Source organism: Lycium ferocissimum, unplaced genomic scaffold (genome assembly GCF_029784015.1).
Source record: "Lycium ferocissimum isolate CSIRO_LF1 unplaced genomic scaffold, AGI_CSIRO_Lferr_CH_V1 ctg9949, whole genome shotgun sequence".
Lineage (NCBI taxonomy): Eukaryota > Viridiplantae > Streptophyta > Magnoliopsida > Solanales > Solanaceae > Lycium > Lycium ferocissimum.
Genome location: NW_026727957.1, coordinates 11901 through 19895, shown reverse-complemented (window position 1 = coordinate 19895; position 7995 = coordinate 11901). Strand labels below are relative to the sequence as shown.

Genomic DNA, 7995 nt, shown 5'->3' with positions numbered 1-7995 from the left:
TAACGGTGCAAAAAATGTCTAAGTGGAATAGGAATGACCCACCTGAAGTGTCTAAATGGAACAAGGGTCACTTTAGGTGCTCAAGTGAAAGAAATAAATGATCACAGGTGTCTGTCAATGGATTTGTCCTAATCATTATATCTCACCTTGGAGGGACTAACGTTCTAAGGTGAGTGCACATAAGGAAAACATCAATGGATCATAGTTAACATCATTAGCTTTGTAGGAACATCATATCATGAACTCTAGAATCTTTAGACTTAAGCTCATCATCACCATTATCGTATTCGTAAGGTATCTCTTGTCTCATATGGCTATTCATGAACATAGACTCTTAGTTTTTTCGAAACGTAGGAAATTCTTGAAGAAGGAGGAAAATCATGCCGTAAAATTCATGCCTTAGAAAGAAAGGACTAGCCTTACATACCTTTTTCATTTAACTATTCTATCGCTTGCTCGTTCTCCTTCAATGCCCACGTTTCTACCTTCAAGAGAATTTGCATTAACATCAGCTAATCGATTATAAGAACGTGCTTACTAAAACTAGAGAAAATTGGACAACATTTTCTTTGTTTATACAACTTTCCTCCATATTCCATATCAGCTCCCAAACATTCATAACAACAATCACAATATCATAAACAACAATCATCATTCATTTACATTATCCACATTTCACAATTTCACTTCAATTCTTCCATAATCATGATCATAGTTCACTATCGCGTTCTTTCACATATAATGCTTATCCCATGTTCCAAATGTCATTCATAACTTACTTACAATCACAACATATCAATAATCATGATTCAATCCAAACTACTACTCAACAATGACACTATTCCCACATTTATGACCCATTTTCTATATTCTTCTACAATCCAAGTGTTTCAACTTCTCAATACCTTAAACAACATGAAAATACCATAAAAATTACCTTAGATAGTGTAGGAACAAGCCTTGAGTGGAAATATTCTTCTTGCACCAAAACCCTAATTCACTTCCAATGGGATTTCTTGACTTGGATGAACTTTAATGTGTCTTATACACTTGATTTTGTTGGTTTGATGAAGTTGATCATCAATTTCTCTTGGGTTCTTGTGGATGAAGAATGGAGAGAATTTCTAGAGTGTTCTTGAGTTATGGAGAAGAGAAATGAAATGAAATAAATGAGAGAGGGGTCCTTATATCATTCTTTAAAATCTGGCCCGACCATATTCTACGGACCAACATACGGTCCGTATAAATTATACTGACCGTATGTCTAGCCGTAGATCTGGTCCAGTGAGGTGTGTCATCCTGGGCTGATTATACGGCCAGTATAATTTATACGGCCAGTATGTTGGGCCGTATAATGCCCAGTCCTTCCGAAATCATTCTCGTTGACTCGTTTGATCTCCAATCCTTGTGGAACCTTCTTGACACTTGTTTAACACCTCATTACCAATCTAAGGGTCATTATAACTCTTCTCCAAAATGTCATTAATCCATCATTAATTCAATACTCGTAAATCTTGCCCGACACACAATACATACCTTGCTTTCCTTAACAACTTTCTTATCCTACCTCGAATGTCTTTGAAATCTCAATTAGAATCATTAAATGCTATTTCTTACTTATCAAAACCTCATATACGTCGTGCCGTTCGTTAGTCTATTCACTGTACGTTAACGAAAATTTTTTCGAGGTGTAACAAATTGCATCTTACTTCAACTTCAGGAAGTAAATAATATGAAGGGGTTGCGGATGGTACAGTAAAGCGGGCTTTAAACCTGTGAACTTTTAATTACAAATCTAAAATAAAAATTCCAATATTACATTTATACCTAATTAGAGAGGTCATGAATGAGAAATTTCTGAAGTCCGTTCTTTTTTCATTCTTTCATGTAAAACATCGATTGAAGTTTATTTGTTTTTTTCTTTTCCTTGAACAACCCAGCCAAAGTATTAGATTCATTATTGGTAGAAGTATGCCCTTGATATAGGGTTGAAGGAATACTTCTACTTGATTAAAAAAATACAGGGTTAAAGGACTAAAACACCATCAAATTTGGGATTGTTAAGACTATTGGTTAGACCATTAGATTCTCGTCTTAAGTTCTCTCTCTCTCTTTTTTTTTTTTTTTTTTTTTTTTTTTTTTGCTATGAAGTATCATTTTGATTTTATTGTCTTAGGTTCAGGAGATTGATTTCACTCAAATGTGTAAAACTGAAAGTGGTTCAAATACTTGTTCACCTTGAGCATTGAACATGGATCTCCGGTTTAGTCTTTACACTAGAGAAATATAAATTTTCTCATCATTTGGTTGCAGTTCTGTTATGCGTATAAATTGTTTATAGGTTAATTTGATTTCCATGATTCATCCTTGAAAAAGGTTATAGCCCAGTATGACTTTCACACAATTAGCCTAACCTCTGTGTCCAATTTGATAAGTTATCTATTATGATCATGGGATGGATGGTGAATGGAACTTTCATGACATCTTTCTTCATAGTCAAGCTCTGGAGGGCATATCATTATGTATGGTATGTGAATAAAGATTTCCAACTGTAATTCTCGGCATCTACTTTGATATTTTAGCTATAGATACCTATTATTTTATTTGTACAAAGACATATGGAGAATGGTTAATTTTAGTAGCTATTGTATTGAGTATGTCCCGGCTTATATTTTATGCATCGAGTATGAACTGATTGTAGAGGTCTAAACTATATTTTGTTACTTCCAGATTGTGTCTCACTGGAAGAAGGAAGTTCATTGCAGATTTGGTTAAATGAGTTTACATTATTGAAACTTGTAAAAGTATTGTTACTTGGGCAGTGTATTTCATAAGGGTAAGTGATTTTACATTAATCTGTATTTGAAAAATGCAATTGGACTATATATGAAATTGATATGCTTTGAAGGAGAGGAAACTATGCAATATTCAGATGTTCCTGTTGTTATCTTTCAGATACTTAATCCGATCTTTATAATTTTCAAAGAGAATCTACTTTTTATTTTTTACAGGGTTTGAAGAGTTTAGCTTACAAGTCAAGATGCAAGTTTTGAAGGTGTCATAGCTCAAGAAATCATTATCATTTTCTAGGATTGTTAGGGGGGAAATTATATTTTTGCTCGGAGGCTGCTTGTAAATAGTACCGCAACATACACGTTATGGTTATACAGTTAGTAGAAGGATGTACATTTTTTGTGATTAGTTATCAAGTTTATACATGTGTATGCTTATTTGTACATAATAAAAGTGATTTTTCTATTGATCTCTTTTTTATGTGCATGTGATTTCTTTAGTAAGAACTGTATCATTCAAAAGTACATATGATAGCTAAGACTCTTTAAGGATCAGATTTTAATTTTAAAAGATCTTTTAGACCAGTAGAACTGGTCGCTAATGTTACATCTCGAAAAAATTTCGCGTCATGTGCGTTGTGAGCAAACGAACGTAAGCTTGGAAAGGTCATGGAACCCTTATAAGGTTAAGGGATACTGTTAACAAGTGTTAAGTGAGTGTCTAAAGGTTTCGGGATCAAGCAAATCAAAGAAAATAAGTTTGTCAAAAATTTGGGAAAGTTTGTCAAAAATTTGGGAAAATTTGGCAAAATTTTGGGTCAACTTTAGAGAGGTATATCTCCAGGTATATCAGGAGTTTTGAGGTGTTTCAAGAGCCTAAAATGAAGTTCGTCAAGTCTAGTTTCTAACGGAATAAATTATTCATCGATACGACATCGAAGTAGAGAGTTATGGGCATTTTAAAACAGACTGCCAGAGGCCTGCGAATCTACGCGGAAATTCTAGAAACCTCTTAAAAAGTCCACTAAATTCGGCCCACTAGCCCAACCCGAATTGGGCTACTATATATACCCCTTTAAGTCATCTAAATCACCTAATTTCTCACCATATCTTATCTCCACACTTCTCTAGAGCCTTCCACACTTATCTCCCCATTATAAGAGAGTTATTGAGAATTCTTGAAGGTTCGACAATATTCGACAACCTTCCATACCATTGAAAGAGAAGATCAAACATCAAAACCTTAAGATAATCTATGGAAGATGATTATTCTTGCTTCTCTTCAATGTTGTGATGAACTTGAGCTTGGGAGAAGTTGAGCGAGGTGAAATTCTTCCATTATAAGGTATGTTCCCCATCTTATTTATATGATTGAGTTGGTTTAAAGGTTTAATAACTCTTGAAAAGGAAAAGAATCAAAGTGGAGAAGTCACAAAGTATTGAATTGAAGATGATGACTATGGGATGAATTTGAAAGGAGATTTTGGATTAATTTGAGATTAAATTGAATATAATTTTTTGATTATGGTATTGTGGATATTATTATGGTTGGTTGAGAAATTTGGAAAAATATCGCGTGAGATGTTTTATGGAGTATATTTGTGTTGATGATGATGTTGTTGATATTAGTATTGCTATTGTTGTTGTTTTGTTGGTATTGTGATTTCAGGCTAGGGATATAAACAGGGGAGATGGTGCCCGAATTTTGATAGCTTTTAAAAGGAATTAATTTGAGGGCTTAAGACACGCATATGACGATAAGCCTAACAATAGTATAAATTTTCTTAAATGTAGATTTATGAACTTGGAAGGATAAGCGTTAAGTAATAGGAGATCAAAAAGGTATGTACGGCTAATCCCTTTCTTTCTAAAGGCATGATTCTTTTCTCATGAATCCACACATGCTTTCCATAATATCCTTATTTCCAAAAAAAAAAACTAGAAGTTCATGATTCTCAAAGTTCTTATGATACTAAAGATAGATGTTTTCTATGATGAGAATATTTCTAGAAATTCGAAGGCTTATGATTTTGTTACTATCACGAGATTATTGAGCTTATTTCATGATTTTCTCGATTTTATTCATTATTGTTAATCTCACCTTATGATAGTTGTTCCTTCGAGGTGAGATATAGCGACGATGATAATTCCATTTATAATGCTATCCAAGTTCATCGTTCTTGATACTCTCATGACCCTATTGATCTCATCCTACGATAGTTGATCCTCTAAGGAAAGATATAGTGATAATGATAATGATGATGATGATGATGTGCTTTTATTTATGTACCCTTATATATGTATATATATTGTCATATGTAACACCGAGCCTTGCTATGGCCGGGTACGGATTCTACCGAGCCTTACTATGGTCGGGTATGGATGCTACCGAGCCTTACTATGGCCGGGTACGGATGCTACCGAGCCTTAATATGGCCGGGTATGGATATTACCGAAACTTATTATGGTTGGGTACGGATAATACCGAGTCTATATGGCCGGGTAGGGTATTGTATTGTATTGCATTATATGATATTGTATAGGTATGTATGTTTCATCTAGAAAAAGGTAAAGTAAGCATGATGAATGTCTTAAAGGGTATCATGAGGTATAAACGGTTCTTTTATCTTACGTTATTCTTCGTGCTTTTATCATATTACTATTCATGACTTACATATTCAGTACATTGCTCGTACTGACATCCTTTCTTGTGGACGCTGCGTTCATGCCCGCAGGTAGACAGGTAGACGGACCTGACGCATATGGGCTCCATCAACAGAGTTTTAGAAAGGCTCTAGTTGTTCTGGAGCTGTAGCTTATTGGTACTACTCTTTTGTGTATATACTTGGGCACGGTGTAGTCCTGCCCTATCTTCGTGGATTCCTGTATTCTATGTAGAGGCTCGTAGACATGTGTGTACAGTTAGATGTTTTACAACCTTATCTATTCATATTGTTGTGTAATATTTTAGTAGACTTGTCGGCTGGTGATGATGGACATAATTGTTGAAGATTATACTAAGATGTGCCGTTATGTTGTGATATATGTCCTTACCGATTATGATATCCATAAGCTACCCTTATGGTCCACCCAGAAATGACTAGGAGATGTATGTTTAGAGGTGCTCGGGATGCCCTTCATAGCCCTCTAGTTGGGTCGTGACAGTTAAGAAATTGTAGGCATCACTTGATCTATGGTTAGGGACCGAAAGAAAAGTATTTTATGGGCCAGGTTTGTGGTCCCTAAAAGTGTTTTAGGGACCAGATATTTTCCAGTCGCTAAAACCCTTTAAGGACCAGTTATTGAACTCATCGCTATTGACCTTTAGATGCAGAGCCTATAGCGATGGGTGGCGACCACATTTTACTGGTTGCTATTGACCTTTAGGGACCAGAATTGCACTTTTAGCGACCATTTTTCTCGTCGCGAATGATCGTTTTTCTTTCAGTGTCAAGATCTCGGACCTTTCGATCCGCGTACTCTTTCTGTCTACTTTGAGCAGCCAAGATCTTTTCCTCAATCATCTTGACTTTATCTAATGACTCCCTCAAATAATATGTACCCCATGGCCTTACCTCACATCTATAAACTACCCAATAGAAGACCCACATCTCCTCCCATAAAGAGCCTCAAACAGGGCATGTCTGTCACGACCCGACTAGGGCCGCGACTGGTACCCGAGGCTGACCACCGAGCACCACTCATTCTATGTCTTATCCCGCCTACATTCCCGAATCTTATCATTAATAATCATAGAAAATGATTTTTCATTTAAAATGCATGTACTTATATAAACATAGGCCCTTTCGGCTATCAAAATAATAATAATATATATACTTGCATGTACATGAAGTCTATGGGACCATACTACCCACACATACGTATCTACGAGCCTCTACTATAGTACTAGACACATGGACGGACAGACCCCGTCATGCCCAAAATATATACATATATACACAAAATAACATCTCAAAATAGCACCTCCTCCGAATAAGGAGGGCTTCTCGCAACTCGCCGATAGCTCACCATGGATCCGTACCGTCTTCCTACTAGGCATGAGCACGGGCGCCCAAAGAAAAGGACGTCAGTACGAATATTGTACTGAGTATGTAAGGCATGAGTGAAATAAATATAATAGGGAAGTCATAATGGCACGAGACGGGGATATAACCTTCGACTAGATACATTTTATACATATATTACATATAGCATGTCATATTAGCTACCATGTCGTATAAGCATCCTTATACCATACATGCATTTCCATATCATATATACATCATCATAGCATACATGCATTACCATATCATACATACATTATCATACCATACACACATCACCATCATCGCTCACGTCCGGTACCCATCGTATGCGACCCCCCGGTGGTGACATGTCCGCCTCTTTTCGGTACGGTGTGGTCGCACGCACCCAATGGTGACATGTCCGCCCGTTTCTCGGTGCGGTGGAATCATAAAGCACGTAAACATGTCCAGCCAATTAGGCCCGGGAGAATCACATTATCACACATACCATGCAATTCATATACTTGTCATCATTAACCTTCATTATCAATCATAACATATATTTCATAGACATATCGTGGCTATATTATAGATTAGTATCATTACGTGCGTACATACATGCATATATCGTCACACCCTACATTGGGACTTATAGGCATCTATAGTCATGTCGGGGCGACGTAAGGTCGTGAAACCCCAATCACACTATGGAGTAGTCAGATTATTGCATCTCACCTCGAAGGGACTAACATTGTTAATGTGAGTGTTCGCAAGGAAAGTGCCAATGGAATCATTTTTAGAGTCGTTGACTTCATGGGCGTCGTTTCTCACTCTAGGACTCTTTAGATTTAACTTATCATCATCACTTATCATGCCTGGGCCTTATCTCTCTTCTTTATCTCATACATGTGTAGCTCCTTATAATTGTAGGCTCATTGTCATTACTATCGTACTCATAATGTATATCTCTTATCTTTCTCTCGGGTGGCTACTTATGAACGTAGGCTCTTAGTTCTTCGGAATTTAGGAAATTCGTGGAGACGGAGGAAAAGTCATGCCTTGGAAGGAAAGAGACTAATCATCATAAGATTGGTTTATCAACAAGGTATGAAGGCCATTAACGTTATAGAAATCTTGCATTGCAGCTTTAGAATCTCTAGACTCGGTTCGTCATCACA

The 7995-nt window shown here is 36.5% G+C and overlaps 1 long non-coding RNA gene across 1 annotated transcript; it reads left to right on the top strand.

Moving 5' to 3' along the window:
- The first annotated feature begins 1702 nt into the window (after positions 1-1702).
- LOC132046233 (uncharacterized) lies at positions 1703-3268 on the top strand. Its single transcript, XR_009412665.1, has 2 exons — positions 1703-2836; positions 3012-3268. It is a non-coding gene; the product is annotated as an uncharacterized LOC132046233 (long non-coding RNA).
- The last annotated feature ends 4727 nt before the right edge of the window (positions 3269-7995 follow it).